Consider the following 15,532-nt stretch of genomic DNA (forward strand, 5'->3'; position numbering starts at 1 on the left):
GAGAGAGAGAGAGAGAGAGATTGCATAGACATATGAGGTAAAAGTAGAAGGAACATTATTGGAAAAAGGAAGCAGACTTTCGGGAGGAATTTAAAAAGGAAACAGGTAATTTTGAGCAATACCTGACATTATACGTATGAAGTTGCCATAATAAAACATATAGTTTTGTACACTAATATAAATATTAGTAGTAAGTGTTATTTTGAAAGATCTGCTGTTTTTAAAATACTCCAACAAGCTTTTGTGTCTTCTCTTCCCATGCACTTGCTTCTTAATTTATTAGCAGAAGTAAATGGTCATTTCCTCATTCAGGTAACATCTTTATTTCAATGACATTTTTTTCTGACTGCTTTTGCATTTTTTCTGACGGCTGGAGAGATGGCTCTGTGGGTAAGAGCACTGACTGCTCTTCTGAAGGTCCTGAGTTCCCAGTAACCACATGGTGGCTCACAACCACCTGCAATCAGATCTGCAACCCTCTTCTGGTAGATCTGAAGTCAGCTACAGTGTACTTATGTATAATAATAAATAACTCTTTAAAAAATGGTTTGTTAAAAAAAGAATCAGCATTGGAAATATGTTTCAAATCTGTTTATTTTTTTTTTAAATAAGAGGGATATATTAGCAACCAGACTGTGTTCACAAGATCCAGTTGCAGAAATGATCAACTGCAGTTTGTAATCCTTTGGGACAGATATGCTTCAAAGTGCATATCTTTTCTAACTTGAAAACTCTGTAAAGTAATGATTCTCATAGCCTATTACCTAATGCTTCCCATGGGGTCTGTAACATTTTTCTACAGTCAGATACATTAATATTTCTGCAGTAAAGCAGGAATGATAATATTTAGTAGGCTGAGATTGTAAATTTCATAATCTTGGCTGCAGTTACAGTCTTGTTACTAAAGGATTTGTGAAAAACTTCGCTTGCTTGATACTTTCTAGGAGGAGACAGTATGATTAAAGGGTGCTGAGCCTTTAATCATTCCTTTCCTTCAATATTTGTCTAGACTCAAGCAACTACTACTATGAGTTAACATCTCTGAAATAGTCTTTGTTATCATCTCTCCTCATAGTTATTTTTCCCAGAATAATCAGACAGAACCTGGACCATAATAAATTAGTACAGAGTCGGATCTTATTGGGAGATTATTTTTTGGCTTCAGACCTGTGATGTTACAACAGTTGAAGTTGAATATCTCCTGGAATGACATATAACTTTCTTCTGTATTGAGTTTCCTATAATTTATCCCAAATCTACACTCCAATACCAAATTCTTACACTCCCCCAAAATTATTTTGTTCTTATAGCCCTTGAGAATATACCTGATGATCCTGTTATCCTACAGTGAAATGAGCAGTTCTATGATAGAGCAATAAATCTTAGTGCATAATAAATTTCTTTTATTAAGGATATTTGGGCAAAACCTAGAAGATATCATGAACATGTTCATAATATGGAACAAAAGAACCATATGAAGTTCATTTAATCCTGTTTGATTGTCATTCCCACAGAATTCATAACTAAGCTTTATTCCAAATGCTTAAAACCAGGAGTTAACTTTTGGAAAATGAAAGTCTATGATCTCAAATCTTTTGTTGCTTGTCAGAAGAATAAATATTGTACCTGTATTTTTAAGGATTCTAATAGCACATATTGAATAGATAGATATACAACTACAGTGTCTTCCCTTTCCTGTCAAAAGTTGAATATTTGCTGTTGACCAATAGTATCTCTTATGAACTGCTCCAAATCTTTTGGGAGAAAAGTTTACATGGATATGTCTGGAGAATGACTTTAAGGACATCATAGAGCATATGTCAAATGGTATGGTGGCAGAAATTCTTACTAGATCTCAACTTTTGATAAAACTTAATATTATAAAAAGTTCTGATCATATAATTTAATTATTAGATTTTGTGAAAGATTAGTATTTACTATATAAAGCTACAAAAACATTGCAGTGGTTTTGGTAGGAGTGGTTTTGGTGCTAAGGTCCTGTTGCCCAGTTGGTTCTTGATCTATCAGTAAAGATGCCATGGGCCAATTGCTAGGCAGAAGGATAGGCAGGACTTCCAGGTTACCTTAGGCAAGCTAGAAGTCACAAGGAGAGGAGGAAGGAGAGTTCACTATGCTTTGAAGTGAACCAGCCAAGTAAGATATCCAGTGGAGTGACCACAGGTTGTTTCTACAGACAGGAGGTTGGGGCTGTTGAGCTGGGACTGAAGGTGGCTAAGCAACAGAAATTGAGTGCAGATTTAGGGTTCTGAGCTGGGAGTACTGGGAAGGGTTCACTAGATGAGATGGATTGGAGGCACTCAGAAGTTGAACCAATAAGGCAAGTTGAAATTGAACAACTCTGTGTGTCTGTGTTTTTCAACCACAGATTCATTATTCTCTAAGCAAGGGCTGGTAGCACAGTCTGTTTCCAGAGATTAGGCAGGTTAGCAAAAGCTACATGCAACAAACACTGGTAACCCCTAAAAATTGGCAGCAGGTATAATGAAGCACAACATTCCTAAATGAATGGTCAGAAATAAAAGCTGCTAAGACTATGAGTGATATTTTAATGATGTTAGTTTATTAGTATAAACACAAGTTGACATTTATTTAGTTTATTATTTATTTACTGTATATGAGTGCTCTGCTGCATGTATATCTGTGTGCCAGATGAGAGTATCGGATTTCTTTATAGATAGTCAAGAGCTACCATATAGGGTGCCAGGAATTTAACTCAGGACCTCTGGAAGAGCATCCAGTGCTCTGGTTATATACCCAAAAGATGCCCCACTATATCATAGGGACACCTGTTCATTTATGTTCATAGCAGCTTTATTTGTAATACCCAGAAACTAGAAACAACATAGATGTCCCTCAACTGAAGAATGATTAAAGAAGATCTAGTATATCTATACAATGGAACACTATTCAGCTATTAAAAGCAAAAATATTATGAAACTTGCAGAAAATTTGATAAAATTTGAAAATATCATCCTGAGTGAGGTATCCCAGACACAAAAAGACACATATAGTATGAACTCAACTAGATATTAGTCATAAAATGTAGGATAACCATGCTATAATCCACAGACCCAAAGAAACTGGGTAATAAGACATCCCAAAGAAGGGAAAACAAAATAATCATCAGAGGTGAGTGAAAAGAAGGTACTTGGTGGGAAAGTGTGTGAGAAAGAGAACCAGGATGGTGATCATATATAGGGAGATAGCACAGGAGAAGACTGGGAGTGAGAATGGAAGTTGATGGGGGCATCTCTAGTGACTAACAGGAAGTCTGGCACTGAGGGAACTTTTAGGGAGAGCTATGGGGAGTTCTATGGGTACAACCCTAGCTGAGATTCCTACCAGCAGTGAATATAGAGACTAAAGTGGCAACCTCCTATAGCCAGCCAGGACTTCCAATGGCCAACCTACAAAACCTTCAACCCAAAATTTGTCCTGCCTACAAGATTCACAGGGATAAAGATGGAGCAGAGACCAAGGGAAAAGCCAAACAATGACTGTTCCAACTTGAGACTTATCTCATGTAAGAGAGCCAACTTCTGACACTATTAATGACAGTTTGCTATGCTTACAGATAGGAACCTAGTATAACTGAGAGGCTTCATCCAGCAGCAGATGGAGGCAGATGCAGGGACCCACAGCCAAAAATCAGGTGGAGCTCAGGGAGTCTTGTGGAAGAGTAGGGGATAAAATTGAGTGAGCTGAGGGGGTCAGAGACCCCACAATAAGACCTAGAAAGTCAACTAACCTGGGTCCATGGGGTCTCACAGAAACTGGACCTCCAACCAACCACATGCTAGGGCTGAATGTAGGTCCCCTACACATTTGGAGCAGATGTTCATCTGAGTCTTCATGTGGTTCTCCTAACAATTGGAGTGAGGGCTGTCTCAGACTCTGTTGCCTGCTATTTGATCCCCTTTCTCTACCTGGACTGCCTGGTCAGGCCTCACTGGGGGAGGATGCACTCAGTCCTTCTGAGACTAGATGTTCCAGAGTAGGGTGTTTCCCAAAGTGAGTTTCTTCTCTGAAGAGAAGGGCAGGAAGCAAAGATTTGTAAGGGAAGGACTAGGATGTGAGGAGAAAGAATGGGCTGCAATTGGGATGTAAAGTGAATACAAAAATAAATTCTTGAAAAGAATAAATAAATGCAATTTGAATGGCATACATAAAATATTTTGAGATACATGGAAGTGTTATATACTTATATACAGTGGAAATAAATACATGTATAATAATAATAATAGTAATAATAGTAATAACACACTCCACTTAACAATAATGGCTTTCTTTGGGGAAGAAAGGAGGATGGTTGTTAACATCATTAAGAGGCCATGGATTGAAAAAAGAACAAAGAAGGGTGCACAGCAGGTTTGGAGGAGGAGATCAAAAGAGAGGAAAAATGCAGTTACATTATCACTTCAAAAAACAGGCAAAATGATTTGTAAAGACATTAGGCAAGACAAGGAGATTTCATGGTAATCATTGCCAACATTTTTGCAATTTCTCATTCAAACTGTCATATTTTCTCTTATAACATGGAAATTATTCCACCAAGAGTTTTACATATTAAGCATTTTCTCATGTAATTAGAAATTTGTTTTGGCTGAGAGTGGTGATGCCTGACTATAAGCACAGGCAGCAGAGGTAAGAGATCATTGCAAGTTCAATAAATTCTGCATAGTAAGTTCCAGGTTAGCCAAGGCTGCATTCTCTTTTCTAACCCTGTCTCAAAGTCTAGCTGTCTTTATTCATAATTTTTTTATTTGAAACTTCAAAACCAAAATGTTATTATCTTGTAGGAAAAACAAAAACCTGTGAATAAATATAATAAAAATGTCATAAGTTTTTCTCAGCTGAACCATATTGACCATCACTTTCATAAATTGATCTTTGTTAACTTGCTGGTATTTGATTTTACATAACACAGACACACACACACATTCTCTCTCTAGGCTGGGTGAAAAATTGGTAATCATGCACATAATTTTTTTTCACTATATAACTCGTTTTATTTTATGAAGTCAGTGAACTCATTAACTAGTTGTATTATGTGTTTCAGACAATGGAAATAGAGCTATGAACAAGGGCAAGATCTTCTCATTTGTAAAGCTCTCACTCACATTACATGACAATCATCATGGAAGGTCGATCCACAGCTCACTTGATGCAAAATTAATAGCATTCTAGCCTTCATGAGTGTTTTGTACTGTTTTCCTGTAGTACTTAAATCTCTGTGACAAATAGAAAGATGACAGATAATAGATATTGTGTAGTGAATTCTCCAGCACTTCACAAAAGGCCTATGCTCTTGTCAGCAGAAGATTATTGGAATAATTTTCCTACAGTCACCAGCTCTCAATACTACAATACAGCTTTTCAGTTTTGCAACTTTTGTGGAACCAAAGAAAAGATAGTTTGTTCACATTTTTATTTTACACTTATTTATAAGTCAATGTTTGACTACTTAGTAGTTTCTGGTTCTGTGGATGACTTCTGGCTATTTTCTAATTCTATTTGTCATTTTAGTTTATCAGTGATAGAACCATATTGTACATTAGGGATACAAATGCTATTTCAACTGGCTGAAGGTTTTTCCTTTGCCTGACATTTTTCAGCTTTACTTTTTGCTGCATTTTGCATCATTCAAATATTTATATCATGAGAAAACTCCACCAAGGCTCTTTAGTTTTGGGTCTTATCCACACATAGTTTCAGGAACAAACTGTTCAACTATATTCCGATTTTGTCCTTATTTTATATTTAGAAATTTAAGCTGTGTGTGATTTGTGTCTATAAATGACACAGTGGTGATTCAGATTATTCTTTCCTAGATCAAGAATAAAGTATGATCTTACCACATAGGGGTTTTTTGATGGTTTTTGTTTTGTATGGGTTTTTTTTGTTTTGTTTTACCACATTACAATTATGGTTTATTAAGGGATCATTATTGTTCTAGATTAAATTACCCAATATTCTTTAATTTACTCTTAATTTTTCTCCTACAGCCTATTTTTCTAATTAATTCCATGCTGAAAGCATACACTTTTAGTGACTTGTCCATCTATTTTAGCTTTTGGTAAATTAAATATATATTGTTTAATCTAATTATTAATAATATTCTTAGTCATCATTAGATATTATTATTCTAAATAAAACTTTAAAAGTTTACCTTGTTCCAAACAAAACTCTATTTTCATGCTTTTCTCATTATATTGTGTGTGTGTTTGTGTGTAATATTGATTTATTTGGTTATATCGTTATATGTCTTCCTTATCTGGCACTAAAGACTTATTCTTGAGTGTTAAGCTCTTTCATCCCTCTGAGAAAAATGGATGCCATAAAAGGTAAACCTGTGTGGAATGTAACTTACTTTGCCTCTAACTAATTCTCAGTGAAGTCTAGTAGTTCCCAATATCTTTATTATATATATGCAACAGATGTTTCATAGGGAAATTATATTGACCTGAAAGTAAATAATTGATGTTCTGATTTATTTATCATAAGATTATAAAATTTTAATTTTACAAATAGAGGAAAAAGGGTTTACTTTGATTCCAGGTTTATGGGGACACAGTCTACCATGGCATGTTGGTAGGAGACTGGGATTATGTTGAATTTGAAGGCAAGTAGAGAGAGACAAATGCTGCTATTCAGCTTGCTTTCTTTTTCTAGACCTGTTTCTACCCATTACTCTAGCTTACTTGACTACTTTCTATCTCACCCTTAAAACTTACTTAAATATTTTTCCTTTTATTCCTTATCTTTGAGAATTTTATACATATCTACAATAAAATATGATTATAGCTATTCCAATCCATTTCAAATATCCAATTACCCCCTGTCTCCCTATCATGCATAACTCCAATATCATGTATGTTTTTTGTGTGTTTGTTAGTTTGTTAGTTGTGTTTTTATCGTGTTTTGTCGATAGCCCATTAAGTCTGGTTAGTCCTGCCCATGGATATGGAGGTTGGATACCAGTGCTACATCCTAGGAAAGAATGACCTACCCTTCTCCAGAAAGCTATTCCCTGCTGAGGAAGGGAGTAGGGGCTAGTGATTTTCTATCGTATCTATGCCAGGATTTTGTTTGGGTTGATACTGTGACTATCTCATGAAGGTAACCATAGCTACTGTGCAGTCAAGACTACTAAACATTTTATGTCCAGAAGCCAATATTTCACAGCGCCCCCCCAGCACGTTTTCTAATTCTTATCCTCTTCTTCTTCTTCTTCTTCTTCTTCTTCTTCTTCTTCTTCTTCTTCTTCTTCTCCTTCTCCTTCTCCTTCTCCTTCTCCTTCTCCTTCTCCTCCTTCTTCTTCTTCTTCTTCTTCTTCTTCTTCTTCTTTTTCTTCTTCTTCTTCTTCTTCTTCTTCTTCTTCTTCTTCTTCTTCTTCTTCTTCTTCCTCCTCTTCCTCCTCCTCCTCCTCCTCTTTCTCTTTCTCTTTCCCTTCCTCCTCCTCCTCTTTCTCTTCCTCCTCCTCCTCCTCCTCTTCTTCTTCTTCTTCTTCTTCTTCTTCTTCTTCTTCTTCTTCTTCTTCTTCTTCTCCTCCTCCTCCTCCTCCTCCTCCTCCTCCTCCTCCTCCTCCTTCTTCTTCTTCTTCTTCTTCTTCTTCTTCTTCTTCTTCTCCTTCCTTCTTTTCCTTGATGTTCCCTGAGTCCAGATGGGGAGAGATTTACATGGCTGCCCCTAAGTACTTAATATAGAACTGTTTTTAATTTTATTAAATGAGGTTCTATAAGGCCATGTTTTTATAAAATACCCTTTTCATAAGATTTCAGTTGATATGTGACAACAAATTGTGGAGAATAAAAGGAAATGCAAGAATGGGAGAAGAGAGATGGAGTGGAGAAGGAGCAAGGGGGAACAGTAAGGACTGGCCCGGAACAAAGTATAATGACATATCTATGAAAACGTTACAAGGAAATCTCTTGCTAATCCAAAAATATAATTTAAAAGGACTAATTCTTTCACTTGATAGTTGAAAACCCAAAGGGGAAAAACTTAGACCTCTCTATACATGAGAAGGAATATAGTGAAGTGCTAACACCAGGGCTTCTGTCTGCTTACTGCTACACACACACACATACACATACACACAAACACAGAGAGAAAGAGAGAGAGGGAGAGAGGGAGAGAGCAAGAGAGAGAGAACACAGATGGGGGAATGAGAAACATCAAGAATTTTCTTCCCTTTTTCTGTTGCCTTCCCAGTACAATCCATACTGTTCTAAACAAAGAGCATGCTATGAAGCTTAGTGTGACTCTAGCATGCTTGATGTGTTCCTAACTATTAGCATAGTTCTTTCGTATGTATTTACCCAAAATGGTGGTAGTGCTACCATATCCCAAGCATTTGTTCTTTACTGAGAACAGTTTTAACAGGATCATGCTTTGTTTCTTGATGTCAACCAGAATGTGATTGCTAAATCAAAACCATGGTGTGATCCTTGGCAAGACAGGAATAGGAGGCAGAGAAGGGACTGCCCATCTTACTAGGCACAAGATTTTAAGGAAATTGCAGTCTATAGAAAATGAACAAAAGAAGAAATTAGTTTACTTGCTTTAATGTTTAGTTCATCCTTTCTTTTAACCCATCATGAAACATTGTCAATATAACATTAAGAATTTGAATATTTCAATGATTAACACCAAAAAAAATCCAACATTTTTATAGGTTTTCTGACAGATGAATGAATTGGGGGGTACTAATATTTTCCTATATACAAATTAAATACAATGTGTATATTTTTGTACTCAAAATTATTGCATAACTCAAGCCCATTTTCGAATCCCTATACAGTTATCTATTAAGTCCTCTGTGCTCCAAGGGATCAAACAGGACAATACAAGACAAAGAAGGCAGTGTGGCCCAATGAGCATTTATTTGCTGTTTGATTGTTTGTTTTTATTAATCACTTTGAAAATCTTGAACAGCATTATGGAAAGACTAGGAGTACCTTCTGAGGGGCAATGTTGAATAACAGGGGGAAAAGCATGAGTCTTGCTTTGCTATGCTTTTTCTATTAAAAAATATTAATAAGGACAAGAGTTTGGAGGTTCTAAAGTTCATTTCCCTAGAGTATATTTCCCTCTCATGTCCTCACTTTAACTGATTCTATTGTAAAACAGAATTCCCTGCCTTACAAAAAGTTCAATATCAGCCAAATTTCAAGACTCCACTGTAAAAAATATCTTCTGTTTGCTGTAATTATAATTTTGGACACTTACTGCTGGATAAGTTCACCCTTTCTAGTTCTTTCTGATCTCTGACTAGCTGGTTCAATTCATCTGTTCTGGTTCAAACTCCACTTCAAGCTAAATCATTCGATCTGGTTTTTCTCAGCTTCTCACTGATTTGCTCTAATTGACCTCAAATTAACTCTGGCAATCTTTTCTAATCTTCTGGCTGCTTCTTATTATCTAGTTTCAGCTGCCTATGTGGACCTGCACTGAATTGCAGAAACTCACTAATGAACTCAACTTCACTGCACTACACTCATTGCACTTACTTCCAACTGACTGACTCTACTGCACTGAACTCAACTGACTGAACAGAACTGACTCTCTCTCTCTGTACCACTCCTTTTTTAAAAAAAAATTATTGGTTATTTTATTTATTTACATTTCAAGTGTTATCCCACTTCCTGGTTTCCCCTCCAAAAACCCCCTATCCCACTCCCCCTTACCTCCCTGCTTCTATGAGGGTCATCTCACATCTACCCATCCATTCCTGCCTCACCGCCTTAGAATTCCCTTATGCTGGAGCATCAAGCCTTCACAGGACCAAGGGCCATCCTCTGCTACATATGCAGCTGAAGCCATGGGTCCTTCCATGTGTATTCTTTAGTTAGTGGTTTAGTCCCCAGGAGCTCTGGCCAGCCTGGTTTGCTGATATTGTTGCTCTTCCTATGGGGTTGCAAACCCCTTCAGCTCCTTCAGTTCTTCCCCTAACTCCTCCACTGGGGTCCCCATGCTCAGTCCAATGGTCAGCTGCAAGCATCTGTATCTGTATCAGTAAGGCTCTGGCAAAGGCTCTCAGAAGACATCCATATCAGGCTCCTGTCAGTAAGTACCTCTTGGCATCAGCAATAGTGACTGGGCTTGGGGACTGCATATGGGATGGATCCCCAGGTGGGGCAGTCTCTGAATGGCCTTTTCTTCAGTCTCTGCTCAACTCTTTGCCCCTGTAAGTCCTTTGACAGGAACAATTCTCAGTTAAAATTTTGAGAAGGATGGGTGGCCCCATCCCTTAACTGGGGTCCATGCTAACCTCTGCATATGGCCTCTACAGGTTATCTCTCCCCATTGATGGGTATTTCAGCTAATGTCATCCTTACTGGGTCTTGGGAGCTTCTTGCTTTTCTGGCATCTGCACTACTCTTGAATAGCTTTTCTTTCCTATTTGATCTCCTAAGATTTGTATGTATACTATTCTGACTCATTTTGTCAAATCTTTCTCTGATTTCTTTCTTTGTCTGTCCCTCAATTAAACATCATTTTCAAACATAACTAATTCCTTGCACTTCCAAACTAACCTATATTACATTATTTGGGTTAAAAATATATACTGTGTGTGCCTATATTTGGGTCCAAGAGTATCCCCACAAAACCACACAAGCATTGATCTCAGTCAGACAGAAATGGTTTATTGAATGCGTACCCAAAGAGATTGATCAAGACCTTAGCTCAGAATTCAGGGATTGAGCTACAGCACTGAACATCTTTCTCTATCAGCTTATAATAAAGGCTAAAACTACAAAAACAACAATGAGCTCATATGAAAGTACAGGAAGCTCTTCTAAGTGGCTGGCTCTGACTCAAGCCATTTTAGACCTAACAGTTCATATTGAACTTTAATTTGATGGGTCCTATGCTATGTAAAGCTTTGTGGAATGTCTTAAGATTAACAAACCTCATACAGAACATAACAGTATGACCTTGCTATGAGTCAGGTTACTATTCTGTGTCAATGACTAGCAAGCATATTACAACAACAATATGAAATAGCTGACAGGCATGGAACAAAATGGCTATAGCTCTGTTGGGGGGATAGCCCTCAACATCTGTATTCTAGCCAGAGCAACTCTGTTGCTAGGTTAAAAGTCTCTACAGTCACATTGAGTTTGATGCTGTTTGCCTGCTCTTGCTCAAATCATTGTTGGCCTCAAATTTCTTTTAGTACTTAGATGGCAAAAAAAGCACAACTGATAACTCAGTGAATATATGTTGTGAATATCTTATAATAAAAGCATGCTACTTTGAAAAGAAGATTTCTGTCTTGGCCTAGGTGTAAGCTGACAGATTTCACTTGGCTCTGAAGTCTTGCTGGCAGACTCCTATCCTGCCATTGCTAGCTCAGCCTGAGACATGATGACTTCAACAATAAATAGATTCCATCAACAAATAGTTCATTAGCAAATACAGGCTAATCTCTTCAAACACTTAGCACTGTGCTAGCCTTTGAGGAACACCTAGAGATAACATTAAACCCCATAAAACTTGCAGTCTTACCATTGAGAATTGAAAGCCCTTGACTCAAATGGACAATTAATTACAGAGTCTTAAGAATCTATCAAAGTAATTTGATGATAGTTTAACTTCGCAATCATGAGAAATCAGTAAATTCTAGGTCTCCATTTCTTATGGCAGAAAGCATGAGGAGAAAGCTAAACTATTTCCACTGAATATTTAATTATTTCATAAATTCAGTCCACCAACTATATGCTGCTGAAAGGGAGCTATAAACAATACATTTAAATTCTTTAAACTGCCTTGTGTCAAATCTCCTGCCCTTATTACTTATTCATTATGGAAACATGAGTAAACTAATCTTGCTAATCCAAAATATCTTTAGTCATTAAGTAAGAATATTACTGATGTTTACAACATTGTTTAAAGAGGCTTAAATAAAGTAACACATTATGTGAGATGCCATTGTTTTAAGACAAATTGCTGTTTTAAATTATTGTTTTGAAATAAACCCAACAAATAGATTGGCTTAAAACAGTATCTTACTACTGTTCCAACCTCTGGAGTGCCTGGGTTTGACTTTTGTCTCATATCATTCTACTCTTGCATCTTCAACCAATTATAAATTGAAAAGGCAACCATCCTGAACGTTTGGAGGCCAGATAGTATAAACTGACCTTGGATTGCTTCTCAGGGAAATCTGTTCCCTCCCTGAAATGGATTCTATCCTTTAGTGGGTCTAATTACATAATGTAGAAATTCCAAGATGCACAGTAAAGGCATGCTATTGCTCTTGACATAGGCTTACAACTTTCCCACATTCTATTCATCAGTGCACTAAAGGATGTAAAATAAACTTCACCACTTGCTTCATGGGCATGTGTTGATCCTTGAACAGGACAAGTGAGTGGCAAGAGCCAAGAACCAAGGATATTTTTTCAATTGAACTGCAACATTCTTTGATGAACTTAAAGGGGTAAAGAAAAGGGGTAGCAGCTAAGTACATAGAGCTCCTGCAAAGGACCTGATGTCAGGCAACTCAAACTGTTGTAACTCCAGCCTTTTCTTTCCTCCACAGATACCTCCACTCACATGGAGACACACACACACACACACACACACACACACACACACACACACACACCTTAAAACAAATAAAATAAATCTGAAAAATAGAAGTAAAACAATGATCATTGTCTCTCTTCAGGTTTCATTAAGAGTGAACCAAGTAAATCAGAGACTGTATCGATTAAAGATGTTGAATTTATATAAGACAAAATTTGGTTAGGTGACCCTGAAAGTGAGCAGCTGAAAAGACTGAACTATGTAACTAACATTTCTGGATTATACAGTTAAGAATAAACAGAAAAAAAAAGATAGACACATTCTTTAATAGGAACTATTTGCTTGAGAGGTCTCTAAGCATCTTTGCCAAATTAGAGAGAAGTACTAACTTGCCAATATGTCCTTTGTCCTTCTGAGTACCTAGACTCAGAAGACAAAGCAATTGAAAAATGATGAAACTGCAAATAGTCTGTAACCAATCTAGGCCAATCCAGAGTGAATCGTCAGACAAACAGTCTGAACTAGCTGCACGTGAGACAGAGATACTGTGACTGAAAAAGCAAATACAAACCATGTGGAGAAGTCTACTCTTGGGCCTCTTGGAAGACATCCAAGCCTTTTTTTGAGAGATTTTGACCAAGGGAGAAGAAAATCTGAGGAGGAAAAGGCTCATATACTTCAGTCACAGGATGAACAGATTAATTTAGGAATCAAAAAATCTGTGTGTGTTTTTTGTAAGAATTTGGCATATAGTGTGAAAATTGAGACAGTAAGATCGAATGTTCAAGAATGCTGAGGTCTTTTTGATTGGATTGTGTTATGTAGCCAATAATTCAAAACAATCTTTTATCACCAGAGCCACACACAGTTACTCTAAATGATCATGATGGACCCCTTGACCATGAAAATTTGTGTTCTTACCTTAGGTAAAGAAAATAGTAGGAATAATGGGGTAACTTCCTGAACATCAACAATGTCCCAATATGAACATACTTTATTAACCAGAAACACATGCTTTTTTAAAAACCAGTACTGTGTGATGGTCAAGTTCTTGTCTGGCTTTTGTTTATGAGCACAGAGAGATGATATCCAGGTTACAGTTGAAGATCCTGAGTTTAATTCTGGCTGTGCTGTTAAGTCATGAAAACTTCTTTATATCTCATAATATTCACCTAACAGGGTTATTATTAACACTAAATATGAAAGTACACTTTTTTTAAAAAGTTCTTTGTTATCTTATATATATTGATCTATAAATGTTATTTATTGAGTAGTGCATATATACATACAAACATTGCATCATGTATTATGGCTTAAGGTGAGATACCCACTGTTGAAGTCCAGAGCCAACTTGAAAGGAAATAAAATGAAATAAAGGGTTCTTCTAGAAATAGGAGAAAAGATGGGTAGATAAGAAGGGATAGAAGTAGGTAGGCTAGCCATACTTTACCGTGCCACGTGGGAAAAGTAAAAACATTAGACAACATGAGGTCTGGTCACTCAGTCATCTTCCATTTAATGCTAATGCCTTTGTTCCCGCAACAGGTAAAAACACTTGGGGCAAACCCCTCCCCCAAACTCCGTCAGTATAATGGTCCAATCAGTAAGTTCCTTCTTGCTCAATGGAGGTGGAGTTTCTGAATGTAGCCGCTTCTACAGCGCTGCGTTACTGTCTGGGCTTTGGGGAGGGAGACCACAACCCACCATATGGCCATGTATTTAAATATTTGGTAGTTAGTTGGCTGCACTATTTTTAGAGGTATGAGACCTGTAGGAGATGAGTTCTGGCAGAAGACCATGGATCCCTTTAGAGGTCAGGAGAAGCCTTGAAGGTGATGCTTTCTTCTGGTATTTGGTTGTCATCTCTGCTTCCTGGTCAGCAGCATGTAATGAGCCACATTGTCTTGGCCCCACCACCATAAATGCAGCTTGTTGAGGTCTGAATGAAAAATGTTTTCCTTAGTCCTAGACATTTGAATACCTGTTCCTTAGTTAGTAGCTCTGTTTTGGAGAATTAGGTGCTGTGGCCTTGCTAAAGGAGGTGCATCACTGGAGGTGGATTCTGAGAAAGAAAGCCTTAACTACTCTCTTTTCCTCCCTCTTTCTCTCTCTCTCTCTCTCTCTCTCTCTCTCTCTCTCTCTCTCTCTCTCTCTCTCTCTCTCTCTCTCTCTCTCTCTCTCTCTCTCTCGGATATAAGGATATGAGCTCCAAACTTCCTTCCGAACTTCCTTCAAGCCTATCATCAGACCTACTTACCTCTGCACCATGATGAACTCTTTCCCCTCTGGAAACAAAGCCAAAATAAACTCTTTCTTCCTTGAGTTCTTCTGTTTATGGTAGTTTATCACAGCAATGGAAAAGTAACTAATTCAGAGTACCAGATGTGATGCCTTCCATTATAAGAGACTGTGTTCTTTAAACCAAAATAAGTCATTTTTCATCCATTATTTTTATTTTGAGCATTCTGTCCCAGCAAGGCAGAAAGCAAATAATATGAAATGTTCGTATAATGAATACTTATAGTTATATCATGTTGGTATAATAAATAAAATATTTACATTAGTCTTAATGAATTTACAGGTTATTCTAGAAAATACTGATAACTAACTACAAAGAATATAAAAATGATAGCAAATTGTTGTAAAGTCTACAAAAAGGGGAAATTGAGAGAAGTAGGGAGATTAATGAGTCAAATAAAATGAACACACAATGTGTAAAGTAAATTCTGGGCTCTAAACACTTATGAGAAATTTGTGTAGCAAATAATCTGCAATAAAGTTGAACAGCATAAACTAAAGACAAGGAATGAAACAACTTTCGAACAATTAACTCCTTGTGGCTAAATTGTGGGATGCAGGGGGAGTCTGAGAATAAGGTTCTTCCTTATAGGAAAGACCTTGCTGACACTGAGCCAAGACGGTATTTGGTTGGTCATATGAAGCCTTCAGTGCTCTCGAGCAATGGGATAAGTAA

This window comes from Mastomys coucha, unplaced genomic scaffold (assembly GCF_008632895.1).
Source record: "Mastomys coucha isolate ucsf_1 unplaced genomic scaffold, UCSF_Mcou_1 pScaffold8, whole genome shotgun sequence".
In the NCBI taxonomy this organism is placed as follows: Eukaryota; Metazoa; Chordata; class Mammalia; order Rodentia; family Muridae; genus Mastomys; species Mastomys coucha.